Source organism: Lolium rigidum, chromosome 7 (assembly GCF_022539505.1).
Source record: "Lolium rigidum isolate FL_2022 chromosome 7, APGP_CSIRO_Lrig_0.1, whole genome shotgun sequence".
Taxonomy (NCBI): Eukaryota; Viridiplantae; Streptophyta; class Magnoliopsida; order Poales; family Poaceae; genus Lolium; species Lolium rigidum.
This window is the reverse complement of record NC_061514.1, coordinates 113714672-113731183: the sequence shown is the minus strand read 5'-3', so window position 1 is coordinate 113731183 and position 16512 is coordinate 113714672.

Genomic DNA, 16512 nt, shown 5'->3' with positions numbered 1-16512 from the left:
GCCCTCGTTGTCTTCATCTTCTTCGTCGGCGTCGTCCTCGTCGGCTGTCGAAGTCGCTAAGATTGCCCGGCCAAGGGCGGAACCGCTTGGCCGGCGGCTCGTCGGAGGAGCCCTCGTCGTCGTCCTCCTCCTCCTCTTCCTGCTCCTCTTCCTCCCGGGAGAGGTGAAGTCGCGAGGAGAAGGCTGTCGTCGTCACTCCCTCTTCCGTTTCCCCAACGGCGAGGAAGCGGAGGTCGCTCTCCCCGTCCGGTCAAGGACTGGTCGTCCTCGGACCGGACGGAGAAGTCGTGGTCCGATTCCTCCCCGCCGCAATGGCGCGGCGGGTGTTGGCCGCGTGGACCGCCGCCGCGTCGTACTCCGGCGTCGGCTCACGGGACGTGGAGGATTGGCTAGCAAGATCCGATGGAGCGAGAGGAGGAGGAAGACATGGTGGCTGGGAGGGTTTTTGGAGTGCTAATGCGGAGGAGATACAAAGGAAGAGCTGTTCGGAGCGGTTAAATCAAAGGAGGATATAGTGGAAATTCAATGCCACGGCGGTTTCCGAGGAAGTGGTGCCTAAAAAAAAAAAAAAGCTGCCGGGTCACGCGGAGAAGTTGAGAAGGCAAGGCATCATCATGAGGGATACTTGCGACGGTTACGCCACGACATGACCCGACGAAGGAAAGCGAGTGATTTTGGAATTACCAATTCCAAAACCGGGGGAGCATGTGTTATCACCAAGATTTAACCGAGTCGAGAGGTGGGCCGCGACCAAGATGGGCTTAAAGAAATATATGTGGAGAATTATGTGGATCGGCCTTTTATACCAAGTTGGGCTTAATTGCCCGTGTATATGTAATATATTAGATCGTATTTTAGTTTAGAGATAGAATCTTAGTCGTGCACGGTTTAGTGCATGCCCACATTAGAAAGTCCCCTGGACTATAAATATGTACCTAGGGTTTATGGAATAAACAACAACTCACGTTCAACCCCAAAAACAAACCAATCTCGGCGCATCGCCAACTCCTTCGTCTCGAGGGTTTCTATCGGGTAGCGACATGCTGCCTAGATCGCATCTTGCGATCTAGGCAGCACAAGCCCACGTTGTTCATGCGTTGCTCGTACTTGAAGCGCTTTTGATGGCGAGCAACGTAGTTATCATTAGATGTGTTAGGGTTAGCATTGTTCTTCGTTTAAGCATGCTTACGTAGTGCAACCCTTGCATATCTAGCCGTCCTCACGCCTATCTCGGGTGTGGGGCGGCACCCGCTTGATCATTATTTAGTAGATCCGATCCGTTACGATTGCTCCTTGTTCTACAAGGATTAGTTTAATATCTGCAATAGTTTGGCCTTACAAAGGGGGAGGATCCTGTGGCACGTAGGGTGGCGTTCGCAAGTCCTAAACGGGATGTTCCTAGGATCAACTTCATGTTGGTTTTTTGGCCTTGTTTAGGATCGGCTTACGAGCACCGTGCGTGGCCATACGGCCCAACCTGGAGTAGGATGATCCGATTATGTGGTGAAAACCCTAAATCGTCGTAGATCTCATTAGCTTCATCTTGATCAAGCGGGACCACCAAGTATTCGTACACCCCGTACGGATCATGGGTGGATCGGCTCTTTGAGCCGATTCACGAGATAACTGAGAGCCGATCGAGGCTCGTATTTAACGTTTACATGTATGCCACTGCGGGAAACTAAGCGAGGCAATCTCATCACCTTCACGACCGGGTATAGGTCGGGTGGCACGCCCTTGCACTTCGCAACGCCGCGTGTGACCAGAAGAGCATTGCGGGCCGTCGCTCGGAGGGGTCTCAGCCAGCCGCAGCTCTAGGCTCCCCCCGGCTCTACAGTGTTGACAAGGCCGCTGCCCGCCGGTGGGTTTTGGCAGTCAACAAGACTACACAATACACGAAGATACACCGAAGGAGTAGAATAGAAACTTGAAACATCCAAAATAGAAATAGACTAGACCACCATTAGTTCTCTTTTAACGAACCAACGATAGCGTAACAAAGTATTGATCTTACCAAATTGAGGTATGACCATACTAGTTTGGTTGTGTTTGTGTTATGTTGCTTGATGCTTGCTAGATGATTGTTGTTTGCTAAATTGTCTTGATATGTTGTGTTTGGGTAGGAACCTTCTTTAGAACCTTTCCATCTATTCTCATCTATACCCAACCCTGAGAATGTTTTCTCGGCAACTCGCCATGAAGACAACTGTAGTGAAACCAACCCTGATGTTTCCTATCAAGGTGAATAAGGATATAGTGTGAGATACGCAAAATCCTAGTTAAGGATCGATAGAAATGTTTTCGAAACAATTCAATAATGGGGATTGAAACATTGATTCAATTTTCCATGGAAGTTTTTGTCAAACTTGTGAGGTTGACCAAGTGTTAGAATACGAGATTCAATAAATCAAATACGGAGTAATGATTTGGGTGCAGGATGGATTGATCACCATTCCTACTACTCTTATTATTCTCTTTCGTAATGTTGACTTTGCGAATCTAGAGAGACATACCTCCAAAACAGATGTCGACGAATAAGCCTAAACCATAGGATGAATAGATATTATACCCTTATAGTATGGCAAGTGCTGCCAAACGTAGGAATACGGTGAGTTTGAAGACCCAACCAATAGATGAAAAATAGTGGAAGACCTTCAAGTAAGAAGATGAAGGATGCCTTGAAGTACTCTCATATTGGTTTTCCGTTTGACCCAAAGAGTGACACATTAGTATCAGAAGTAGTTCAACAACCAACCATTTGGATTAGAAGACCTACTGTGAAGGAAACCTATTCGACCTTCGAGAGATATGTTGTTCACTATATGTGAATAAACATTCGCCTATTGGATATTAACTCAGAAGCCATAGATATTTCAAAAGATAACCTTGTGCCAAGTCATACCCAAGATGAACTTAGCCTAAACCCAAGACCTAAGACTACCTACAAAATTTCCTTTTAAGGGTGGTAGCCCACCACAACATATCCCATACCCATCTTTCTTTCTAGCCTTTCTCGAATCTCGAGGACGAGATTCCTTTTAAGGGTGGTAGTCTGTCACATCCCGAAATTTCCAAATTTCGGAATGTAAAATAAAAATAAATGTAATGTTGGATTTATTTGAACTTGATTGAAAATTCACAAGAAATTAAAACTTTTTGAGGTTATTTAAAACTATTTCCCAAAATGGTGTTTAAAAAAAATCTTTGTTTTCAAAATATTTAAAATCAAACATAATTTGACTTTAAAGGTTTTAAAATTCTTAATGGTTTCTTTATTAAAAAAAATCATAAAACTTTACTTTTCAAAGTATTGCACAAGTAGCTATATAGACCAAAGTACATAAAAAAATATTATTGTATTTTCAATATGGACATTATATAGGTTCCTTAATATCCCAAAACTTTATAATATTTTATAAACTTTAAGAAATTTATTTGACTTCATTTGAAACCTTAAAATAAAAGTTTAAAAAAAGAAATCAGAAAAAAAAAGATAAAACGAAATTGAAGCAGACCGGATTAAACTGGCCTAGACCAGCCCAGCCAGCGAAGTGCACCCAGGTTCCTTCTCCGTCTATTCTTTTCTCTCTATTTCCTCTTGGGCTGCATTCTACTGGCCCATCTGGACCGAACAAAAGTCATCGATGTTCATCTTCCTCCTTACGTAAGTATGTACGTTACAGTCATGGCTGCTGTAACCTCTTCTCTCTATTTCCCATCAATTATAGTGGCCGTTTCTCTTCGAGTTAAACACGAAAGTTATTCCATATTCAGTGCACAATCCGTTCAGGGAATTACCTCTTCATTTTATTGCCTTAAACTTCCAAACGGTACAGGTGCACCGAATGCCAATCGGTGGCATATCTCTCCCGATCTCCCACCTCTGTCCATATCTATCCGAACCAAGAGGAGCACCGTGTGTTCCCTGTCTTTCTCCACCAATTTTGTTCTCACACTTTCTCCAGATGAGCTATGTACAACCCATGCCGACCATGCCATTGTTAGCCACAACTTCGAGTTCATCGTCAGATCATGTCTCACACGGTGATCATCTCGCCGATTCCTTTCACCAGAAAACTAACCACGACGCGGGCTACATCTAGGACATGGTGGTGCATCTCGGTGCCATTGTTTACCACGCCACCGTCGTCCCATCCGCTCGCTGGCCACCATGATGGCATCATCGAATACGGCCGGTACAGGCAGACTCAGACCCCGATTCTTCTTCCTTTCTTCCTACTTATACATTTTATACCCTACTGATGCCCTCCGTGTCTGTTATTTCGAACAGCCCGTGAGTCTTCATCTGCATGATGCTGGACTCGCGCATCTCCGTTCGATCGTAGCTGCCATGCGAGGAAGAGAGCGAGGCAGTCGAGCACTTCCTCGATGCCGCCGTGAAAACCCTGCTTCCTGTGCACCACCTCGCCGCGCCAGACCATCACCGGAGAGACGCTGGGAACAATCGCGTCCGAGACGTCCGTCGTCACATCGTCTACGTTCATCACGTCCCTGCCGCTGTAAGCCATCCTGGTCCATATTAGATTAGATTAGCAGATCCACCATCAACTATTAGATCTAAATCTGAGGACGTAAGTTAGTACAAATAACTGAACCGGTTCATCAACCATAATCTGATCGATCCGGTGTGTAGATTTGTGCTAGCTCATAACTTATACCTAACTTCAAAATTCCATATCTTAAAATCTACAGCTCGGTTTTAGATTAGATTTTCTCTGTTGAGTTTGTAATTAAATTCTCTACAACTTTCGTGTAGAAACTTTTTCCATCTAAGAAACTTTTTCGGACAACTTTTCGTACAACATTAAATTAAAGACCACGAAGTGTTTAATTTTGTAAAAAATATAGAAAAATAATTACACATCTAAAGTTGGCAAATAATATACCCTGGACTCATAAAAATGAGTAGAATACTATTTAGAAATAAATTTGACTTTTGAGTTTTCTTTAAAATATTCAAATTTGAATATGTGAATTTGAGTATTTTCATCATAGGTTTAATCCTGTAAATAACTTAAACATAGTTCCTTTTTCCAAAATGATCCTTATGACCATACCCATCTACGAAAACTATTCCTACATTCTTTTCATGTTCCAAGATCATACTTATCCTCCATGTTTTTGTATCCTATCAATTCCTTCTCATATATCTTAGATGATCCATATAAGTATTTGACTTTATACATTCTAATTCAATCTCCCAAAGCCATATCTTGCAAGCTACGCCTCATGTCATATCTTTCTTATCCAAGGACTAAAATAAAAATGAATAACAACTTGTTTGCCTTGTTTGATTTTGTTGTTGTTGGAATGTGTGTTTATGTTGTGCTATCTTTTATCTTATAGTTTTATGAAGAGCGATGTGTTCTGTTGAAAGAAAAGAGAACAGTCTTCGACTACCAAAAAAGGCAAGTGACACACCCTCACAAATGTCCTAGATTTTATTCATGCACCGTAGTGATTTTTGTAGTAAGTCTAGGGATATGCTTTGCTTTTGTAATCCCAGTAGATAGCTACTTCCACCTGACCATATTTTTGTCGCCATTGAATTTAGTTGATGCTTAGCTATGCTATGAAAATGTTTTAGTAGTGGTTATGGAAAAACAACTAAATTCAATGAACTACCTGGGTGGAATGTGGCTTTGCTTGGTTTATGTTGAGTGGTTGCAACGGGGTCATATCTATGAACCGCCGTGTGCATCGCACTTGTGGACGGCCACCCAGGAACAAAGAGATATTAGACAACCTTGCTCATTAGCTTACCGTACAGCCACATGCTATATGGGCTCTGGCTTGACGGAGTACGTTGTGTGAACCTGGGCCCTACGCGACTGTTGACTGCCAAAACCCACCGGCGGGCAGCGGCCTTGTCAACACTGTAGAGCCGGGGGGAGCCTAGAGCTGCGGCTGGCTGAGACCCCTCCGAGCGACGGCCCGCAATGCTCTTCTGGTCACACGCGGCGTTGCGAAGTGCAGGGCGTGCCACCCGACCTATACCTGGTCGGGAAGGTGATGAGATTGCCTCGCTTAGTTTCTGCGGGGCATACATGTAAACGTTAAATACGAGCCTCGATCGGCTCTCGGGTTATCCTGTGAATCGGCTCAAAGAGCCGATCCACCCATGATCCGTACGGGGTGTACGAATACTTGGTGGTCCTGCTTGATCAAGATGAAGCTAATGAGATCTACGACGATTTAGGGTTTTCACCACATAATCGGATCATCCTACTCCGGGTTGGGCCGGATGGCCACGCACGGTGCTCGTAAGCCGATCCTAAACAAGGCCAAAAAACCAACATGAAGTTGATCCTAGGAACATCCCGTTTAGGACTTGCGAACGCCACCCTACGTGCCACAGGATCCTCCCCCTTTGTAAGGCCAAACTATTGCGGATATTAAACTAATCCTTGTAGAACAAGGAGCAATCGTAACGGATCGGATCTACTAAATAATGATCAAGCGGGGTGCCGCCCCACACCTGAGATAGGCGTGAGGACGGCTAGATATGCAAGGGTTGCACTACGTAAGCATGCTTAAACGAAGAACAATGCTAACCCTAACACATCTAATGATAACTACGTTGCTCGCCATCAAAAGCGCTTCGGTACGAGCAACGCATGAACAACGTGGGGCTTGTGCTGCCTAGATCGCAAGATGCGATCTAGGCGACATGTCGCTACCTGATAGAAACCCTCGAGACGAAGGAGTTGGCGATGCGCCGAGATTGGTTTGTTTTTGGGGTTGAACGTGAGTTGTTGTTTATTCCATAAACCCTAGGTACATATTTATAGTCCAGCGGACTTTCTAATGTGGGCGTGCACTAAACCGTGCACGACCAAGATTCTATCTCCTAACTAAAATACGATCTAATATATTACAGATACACGGGCAACTAAGCCCAACTTGGTATAAAAGGCCGATTCATATAATTCTCCACGTATATTTCCTTAAGCCCATCCTGACTGCGGCCCACCTCTGACTCGGTTAAATCTTGGTGATAACACATGCCCCCTGGTTTTGGAAATGGAATTTCCAAAATCATTACGCTCTCGTTGGGTCATGTCGTGGCAGAACCGTCGCAGTATCCGTTATCATGATGACTTGCCTTCTCAACTTCTCCGCGTGATTTGGCAGTCTTTTCTCTTTCTTTCAAACATCACTTCCTTGGAAACTGCTGTGGCATTGAATTTTCACCATCCCCCTTTATTTAACCGCTACGAACAGTTACTGCCCTGCATCCTCACATTAGCAGCCCAAAAACCCTCCTGCACCATCATGTCTTCTTCCTCCTCGGCCCCATCGGACTCCTCCAGCCGAGTCCTCCATGTCCCGCGAACCGACGCCGGAGCACAACCCAGCGGCAGCCCATGCGGCCAATACCCGCCGCGCCATTGCGGCCGGGGAGGAGTCAGATCATGACTTCTCCATCTGGTCCGAGGACGACCAATCCTCGACGGACGGGGAGAGCGACCTCCGTTTCCTCGCCGACGGGGAATCGGAGGAGGAGAGCGATGACGATCGCTTCTCCTGGGACGACTTCACCTCCTCCGAGGGGGTGATGGAGGAAGAAGAGGAGGAGGAGGACGACGACGATGACGACTCCCTCGAAGGCTACCCACCGGCGAAGCGCCTTCGCATGTGGTGGGACGACGACGAGCGGCGACGACGAGGATGGGGATGAGGCCCCCATGGAGGGCTACGGGAGTAGCGACGAAGAGCCCATTGGCGGCGGTCGCGATGAGAGCTCGGAGGATGATGATGAGGACAATGACGGCCCGTAGATAGGACCTCTGTCATAGGGTCAGTAGTGGTAGATGGGGCAATGTATCCCCTCGTATTTCCTTTTGAGAGCAATTCAGTTCTTTATGTAAGAAATCCCGCTTATCAATGAAGAATTGTTCCCCACTTTGATTTTGCCGATTTCTTCTGAGTTTGATTGAGCCGATTTGCCTCTCCCTACTGACCTTGCCGATTTGCCCACTTTGCCAATGTGTGATGAGCCGATAACAACGCACCGGCCCTTCAACGGAGCGATCTACCGGGCCTGTTGCCCCCGAGTCTCGGCCGATGTAAAACGAGAGACGAGGAATACGCGCATGAACTGTGTAGACCTGGGCCTGATTGTGTGCGGGGAAATTCCTTATGTAGCGTCAGCCGATTTGAACACAAATCGGCTTCTCTGAGCGGAAAGCCTTCAAGGTGAGCTGCCCCCCCGAGTTCTTACTCGAGGCGAGAATGTGCCACAGCCGATCCTCTTTCTTCCTCTGACAGCCGATAATCTTCCGTCCCAGCTGTACTAACCCCACAGGTTGGATAATCCTCGCACAACCAGAGTCGATGGCTACGCATCGGCTGTTTCTTGATTCTTGACATGCTGCTCCTGACATTGTCTTTGAAGAAATTTCCCTTGAGTCGATGGCCCTGCATCGGCTTTCATGTCCTTAAGTCGATGTCCTTAAGAAAACTTTCGAATTTTCATTCATTTTTTTTTTTTTTTTTTTTTTACGGCCGACCTGGGCATCGGCCCCCATATTCCAATAACCATCAACAAAAGATGAGATGCTTCTGTTGTATACCCTCATATTTCCATATACCTGGGTGCCCCCCCGAGCCGATTCTGTCAAGAAAATTGATGGTATCGGCTCTGTTGGATAACATGTTGAACCCGAGCGAGAGAGGTAGGTGAGGATAATTTTGGCCGATTGCTGGAATCGGCCTTCACGTTGCTTGTTCGTTGAAGGTTTTGTAAGTTCCCTTCGTAAATTTTTGGGGCCGATCACAAGGATCGGCCTCTCCTGGTTTGCCCATTGGTTTGATCTTGCTACTTTGTCGAGTCTGGATGAAACCAACCCAACCTCCGACTTGATGCGCCTGCTTGTCGTCCACCTTGTGTGCTCCGTAGAGTTGTGGAGCACTACGCTCTGTCGGCAAGACGAGTACCATGTTTGTGCCAGCCGATGTCTCATCATCGGCTTTCCTCTGTTTAGGGCGCCACTCCATTTTCCGTGGACGACCCTCTTCATCCGGGGTTCGCTGAACCTTTGCGGCCGAGATCGGGCCGTGCCTTTCTTAGCGTATGCAGGTACAACCTTTCGGCTTCCTCCGGGCCCCGCAATCGCTGAACCCTGCGCTTCGGGAACGGCTGAGTCCGTCGGGGCACCACCTTGGCCGGTGGTACCTGTCTTCTTCCACTTCTTCCTCGTCTTCCGAATCTTCAAGATCTGCCCAACGAGGTGACTCGGCGCGTTTGCTTTGTGGTGGGAGAGGCCCTAAGCGCTCGAACACGGACACGTTGGCTGCCTCCTTCTTTTTCGATTGCATTACGGGCAATTGCCGATTGTGGGCAATCGGCTCATTCCTGAATCCCAGCGAGTGTACGAAGAAGGGGCAGTCCCAATGCACTGGCGTTGTCGTCTTGCTCCCTTGATGCTTCCGTGGCATAGCGCTCACGCTCCTCCTCATCGTGATCCTGCCGACGATATCTTACGGCTTCTCTAGCCAAACGATCTTCTCTATCACCGTAATAGGGTCGCCGGCGTTGACCATGCTGATTAACATATTTGTTGAGGAGGTGATCGAGAGAGGGGTCGCTGATATCTTATATTCTTCACCTCTCCCTCCGTGACATAGCGCTTGCCATCACGACGGAGCCGATCGCATGGAGCGGCCTCATCCGTATCCTTCTTGTGAGAGCAGCTGCCCTCATCTCCATCTTTGCCGAGTGGTTTCCGGGCCCTACCATGTTGATCGTTGAACGAGGGGCACTGGCTGGCAACCTTCGGGGTAGGTGATTCCTACCATGTTAACGGCGGGGAAGGGTTGGGTGTCGACCTTCATGGTGTGCTTGGTTGAAAATTAGCCGCCCCTTCTCTATCGCCGCTTGGATGTGCTGACGCCACACCGGCGGTCGTTGGTGGCATGGGAAAGCGAGTTGTGGAATTTGCGGTACGGCTTTCCGTTTAGCTCTTTCGCCGTGGGGAACTTGAGACCTTCGGGAACCGTCAAGCTGTTTCTCCTTGAGCGGGAGGTCGAAGATTTGTTCGAGTCTTGGTCACGTCAAAATCAAATCCCACAGGGCGGCCCTGGTGGCTTTACCCATTTGCGAGGCCACAGGGGTTCCTCCCTGAGTCCACTCAGCCACTGCTATCTCTTGGCCTCCCGCGGGCACTTCATCCTCCTCCGTATCGACCATGACTACTGCACGCTTGAACTTGTCTTGGTACAGGTCGGGGTGGCGCTGTTCATATGCCGATAGTTTCTGAACCATGTGCGCCAGTGAGGGATAATCCGCTTGGGAGGCCATGTCCTTGAGCTGTGTTGCAAGGCACTGCTACGCCAACTCGGCTGCTTCCTTTTCGGTTATACGAACCGAATAACATCGGTTCCTAAGATTCCTGAAGCGGCTGGATGTATTACGTCACCGTTTCCCGCGCTTCGACGTAGTTGTGCTAGATCGGCAATGCCGGACTCGGAAGCTTCTGAATGGTATTGCATATGGAGCTGTTCTTCCAATTGCTTCCAAGGCTGGATGGAGTTCGGCTGGTAGAGAGGTGTACCATCCAAAAGCCGATCCGTGAGGGACTGTGAAAAGAGCCTCACGCGTAGCTGATCCGACACTCGAAGCCGGTCCTAGTTGAGCCAAATATCGGGCGACGTGCTCGATGGAGCTGGAGCCATCCGATCCACTGAATTTGGAGAAGTCGGGGAGCCGATATTTTGGTGGCAGCGGGATCATCTCGTAATCGTCGGGGTACGGCTTGGAATAGCCGACCGCCCTTCTTTTCGGCATCATGCCGAGCTGGTCTCTCGGTATGGTGCGATCGATCCGCCGTGCTGGCCGTAGGAGTTGCACTACGAAGATTCGCCGGGGTGGCGTACTTGGCCTGCCACGTTTGCTTTTCCAGCTCCGAGCCGGCTGCGGGAGGCTGGGCTCGGGAGTTTCGTCGGTGTGGCGTATTTAGTTAGCCACGTCTGCTCTGCCGCCGACGTTCCTCCTGTCTTCGCCGGAGTCCCCGATGTTGTGGCCTGGTTTGTGAGTGCCCAGTCACCACAATCCGGCACATACATGCATGCGTACCCATGAGGGATCTCCTTAGGCGCCTCCATTAAGAACTGGTAGTCACGGGGGCGCCACCAGTTCAGCAAACGAGGAATGCCGGTGTAGTCGGCACTTCAGCAGAGTGCTGCCAACGCAAATGGCAGCGGTGGACGGGGCTCGGAATGGCAATTCTCCTTGATGCGTCCCGAGAGCTGGTCCTGACGGCGAGTGCGGTGGCTCATGATCTCCTGGATCACGCGCGGGCGACACGCTCCAGCACGTTAACCAAGTTCTCAGAGTGGCGGTGTAGCGAGTGAGCCACCAGGTAGTTGATCTCTTGCCGCCGACCCCTGGTGCGTTCCTCCGACGGGGAAGAAAGGTCTACCCCATCGAGTGCACCTTCTGGTGAGAACCCCTTCCATCTGATGCCACCGGAACGGGTTCTCTGAAAAGAGCCGATGAGGTCGGCTTCGAGGGTAGCCTTGATCTCGTTGTATTGCTTCTTGAGGTCGTCGAGGCATATCCTCGTAGGTGAGCTGGCGTGCCGTCCGCCATCTCGGATGTAGATGGCGATGTGGTTGATGTAGACGATTGTCCCACCGGGCGTGCCGAGAATGTGTTGACTGCCAAAACCCACCGGCGGGCAGCGGCCTTGTCAACACCTGTAGAGCCGGGGGAGCCTAGAGCTGCGGCTGGGCTGAGACCCCTCCGAGCGACGGCCCGCAATGCTCTTCGGTCACACGCGGCGTTGCGAAGTGCAGGGCGTGCCACCTGACCTATACCCGGTCGGGAAGGTGATGAGATTGCCTCGCTTAGTTTCTGCGGGGCATACATGTAAACGTTAAATACGAGCCTCGATCGGCTCTCGGGTTATCCTGTGAATCGGCTCAAAGAGCCGATCCACCCATGATCCGTACGGGGTGTACGAATACTTGGTGGTCCTGCTTGATCAAGATGAAGCTAATGAGATCTACGACGATTTAGGGTTTTCACCACATAATCGGATCATCCTACTCCGGAGTTGGGCCGGATGGCCACGCACGGTGCTCGTAAGCCGATCCTAAACAAGGCCAAAAAACCAACATGAAGTTGATCCTAGGAACATCCCGTTTAGGACTTGCGAACGCCACCCTACGTGCCACGGGATCCTCCCCCCTTTGTAAGGCCAAACTATTGCGAGATATTAAACTAATCCTTGTAGAACAAGGAGCAATCGTAACGGATCGGATCTACTAAATAATGATCAAGCGGGGTGCCGCCCCCACACTGAGATAGGCGTGAGGACGGCTAGATATGCAAGGGTTGCACTACGTAAGCATGCTTAAACGAAGAACAATGCTAACCCTAACACATCTAATGATAACTACGTTGCTCGCCATCAAAAGCGCTTCGGTACGAGCAACGCATGAACAACGTGGGGCTTGTGCTGCCTAGATCGCAAGATGCGATCTAGGCGGCATGTCGCTTACGATAGAAACCCTCGAGACGAAGGAGTTGGCGATGCGCCGAGATTGGTTTGTTTTTGGGGTTGAACGTGAGTTGTTGTTTATTCCATAAACCCTAGGTACATATTTATAGTCCGGCGGACTTTCTAATGTGGGCGTGCACTAAACCGTGCACGACCAAGATTCTATCTCCTAACTAAAATACGATCTAATATATTACAGATACACGGGCAACTAAGCCCAACTTGGTATAAAAGGCCGATTCATATAATTCTCCACGTATATTTCCTTAAGCCCATCCTGACTGCGGCCCACCTCTGACTCGGTTAAATCTTGGTGATAACAGCGACATGATGATGTAGGGGAATGTAGGTTGGAGCGGGTCCGTAGAGGATGGTCTGGGTGATCACTTCGGAAAAGTCTCGTCCTAGTCGACATCTGTCCATTTGAGCAAAATGTGCATCATGGAAGAAGAACGAGACTAGGTCATGTGGGTAAATTTGTACAACCTCTGCGAGTGTTAAATCTAAGTACTTAGCCGTGTCCCCGGTTACGGACAATTTGAGCGAACTGACAAGGCACATGTTCTAAAGTCTCCTCATCTCAACTTCTTAAATTAAAAATTTGATGGGTGAACAAGGGTAGGAGGAATTCACTGGTTTCCATCAGTGGTATTCCAGGTTCATTGATTTCTATCAATGGAACCGCCTAATTAGAAGAGAAGAAAATGATTTGACAATTGATAGGAGAAAAGCGGCTTTATGCAAATCATACCCGAGCTCTACCAGCCAAATGTACACTTAAGTGTTAGGTTGTCATTTGAGTCCACCATAGTGTCATCTTGCCAATACATTCAAAGTATTGACCATTCGTGGCTGTAACTTTTCATGTTGCAGATGTTTTGAAAGACGAGTGAGTTACGAAGTTTAGGGTTACGAGTCTATCCTCGACATGCTCGCCTGTGGCACATGAAGACGAAGGACTCCATGCTGTCTATGTTTGTTCGTTGTAAAACTCTGATGATATGATAGCCTTGTGCTATGCAATTTGTAATCCCTTTATGTAAATTCTGGATCATACGATGTAATAAAGACCCTTGTTTCTTGGTATTACATCTTGTACTGTGTGTGCTAGCGATTGATCCAGGGACTAGCACAGATACGCACAGAGATCGGCACCTTGAAAGGTGAGGTCGCTACAGGTAATGTTTTAATGGATGTTTGACATATGTTAAAACTGAACCCAGGTGGATTTGTTATTTTGATTGCACTAATGCTGCTAATGAGAACTGTGTGAAGTTTTGTATGAAGGAAGTTTTCAAGTGTAGGGAGAGAAGAATTATGTAATGAGATGAAGTATGGATAAAAGCTCAAGCTTGGGGATGCCCATGTCACCCCAAGAAATATCCAAAAGGTACAAGCGTCAAAGCTGGGGATGCCCAAGGCATCCCCTTCTTCATCAACAAAGTATCAGGTCATCTTTCTAGACGCTATATTTTTATTTCTTCATATGCTATGTGTTGTTCTTGGAGTGTCTTTATTTTTGTTTTTAGTTTTGTTCTGTTTTGTTTGCTCTAGCATATGGTTGGATCCCAACATATTTGTTTTGGAGAATGACACACTCCGTTTTAATTGCATAGAACAATCTAGTTTTCACTATTATTGTTCTACAAGTGTTCTCTCTTGCTAGTACTGCGTTTAGCTCTGGTTTTCCACTCGTATTTTGTTCAGATATCGTTAGTTTTATTTAGTTATGTATGATTAGATCTCTGGTCGTTATTGATTATTATCTATGATAGTTGTTTCAAATAAATTGAATGGTGTTGGAGACGAGTAAACTGTTTCATGTTTATAGTGGTGTAAAAGGAAGCTTGTTTAGACTGTGGCATAGATTTTGGCATGTCATGTTGGATGTTATTTTAATCATATGCTTATTATTTATTGTTGTAGTATGACTTTTCACGAATAGCTGAGAGTGCTTAATGTGCCATTGAAAGAATCATGTGTTGTTTCCATCATAAAAAGCATAATATTATGGTATTCTCCTTAATTTGATGATTTATTAGGTTTACTTGGCACATGTTTACATCATGTTACGAATACAAACTAGTCACCTAGAGCCTCTATGATCATTTAGTTTTTTACTTGTAATATCACTTTATGCTTTGATTAATAATGTTTTGTTGCTATGCATGATTATGGCCATTATTGCTCTCTTAGTTGGTCGCTCCCAGTCTTTTGCTAGCCTTCACATGTACTGAGTATGAGCTCTACTCGTGCATACAACTCCCAAAAACCAAAGTTTTCCAATTGTGTCCACCATACATACCTATATGTGGTATTTCACCGCCACTCCGAAGTGAATTGCTTGTGTGCTACCTTTATACCTTCAAAGATTATTATATGTTTTGTGTTTTGTTTTAGCTCATGAGGAAGTGTTGAATGCTTTATCATCTTTTTCATGTTTATTATGGCTTCACACTTTGACTGGCATGCACACTGTGCTAGTCCTTAACTTTGCAAAAGAGCAGGCGTGGGTGCCCACCCACTAAATATAAATTGAAATAGTAATCTAAATCTTCTAACATTGTGTACTTGAGAAATCATGAACTCAGCTTGTTTAAACAAAGGAGAAGAGGAATTTTATTGTTCTCTCTATGGGAGCCGCTCTTGAAGCCATTAAACATGAAAGGATGATAGAACATTTGGTGCCATTCGTTGACATAGACATACATACCTCTCAAAATATATTTTCAACACCTCTATTGCATTCAAAATAAAAAGCTCTAGCACATGAGTAATCCTGCTTCCCTCTGCGCAGGGCCTTTCTTTTACTTTTATGTTGAATCTTCATCTTTTTTACTTTATGCACCAATTAAGAGAGCATAGTTGTCATTCTGAGTATAATGTGCATAGTCCCAAAATTTATTATTGATTGATTCATGATTACGCTATTGCTTGTTCCCAAATTACTTATATCTATTCACCCTTTGAACTTTAAAGATGTCCTAGCATTTATATTTTGCTACTTCATAAAGGACAAGTTAAGTACCACTTTGCTAAAAAAACAAAGTTGCTTGCAGTGCACAATAATTCATGATCTTTTGTTTGAGTTACTTCTCATGTTGTAACATAGTTGCTAAGTTCTATTGTTAGAATTATGTCTATCATGCCTATGTTTAGAGTACTTTGATCCCAGCCCACAATGCTTTTACAATAACTTGATCAAGATTGTGTTAGCTTCATGTCACCTATCACTTACCTAGTTGAGGACGAGCAGGAGTTAAGCTTGGGGATTCTGATACGTTGCAAATGTATCTATAATTTTTTATGCTCCATGCTTGTTTTACACCAATTTCTATATGTTTTGTTTATGCTTCGTTGCACTTTTATACATTTTACGGAACTAACCAATTGACAAGATGCCACAATGCCAGTTCCCTGTTTTCTGTTGTTTTGTATTTCAGAAAAGTTGTACGGGAAATATTCTCATAATTGGACGAAACAAGAGCCGAAGTTCCTATTTTACTGTAACAAAGACGGAGTCCGGAGAAGAGACGAAGTGGCGCCATGAGGCGGCCACACCTGGCCTAGGCGCGTCCTAGGCCCTGGCCACGCCTAGGGGTGGTGTGGGCCCCTCGGGCACCCACCGACCTCGCCCTTCCGCCTATTTATTCACATGTTCGGGAAAAACCTAAATACCAGAGTCTCCATCCACGAAAAGTTTCGTAGCTCCGCCTCCATTGAAGACAAGTTTCGGGGGTCATAAGTTCCTGTTCCGGCACCCTGCCGGGACGGGGATTGACCCCCGAAGCCATCTCCATCGACTCCGCCGCCTCCACTTCGACTCCATGATGGTTTGTGAGTAGTTCCCCCGTGGACTACGTGTTCTTGGCTGCAGCTAGTTGGTACTCTCTCTCTCCCATGTACTTCAATACAATGATCTCATGAGCTGCCTTACATGATTTAGATCCATATGATGTATTTGGTGTTGTGTTTGTTGGGATCC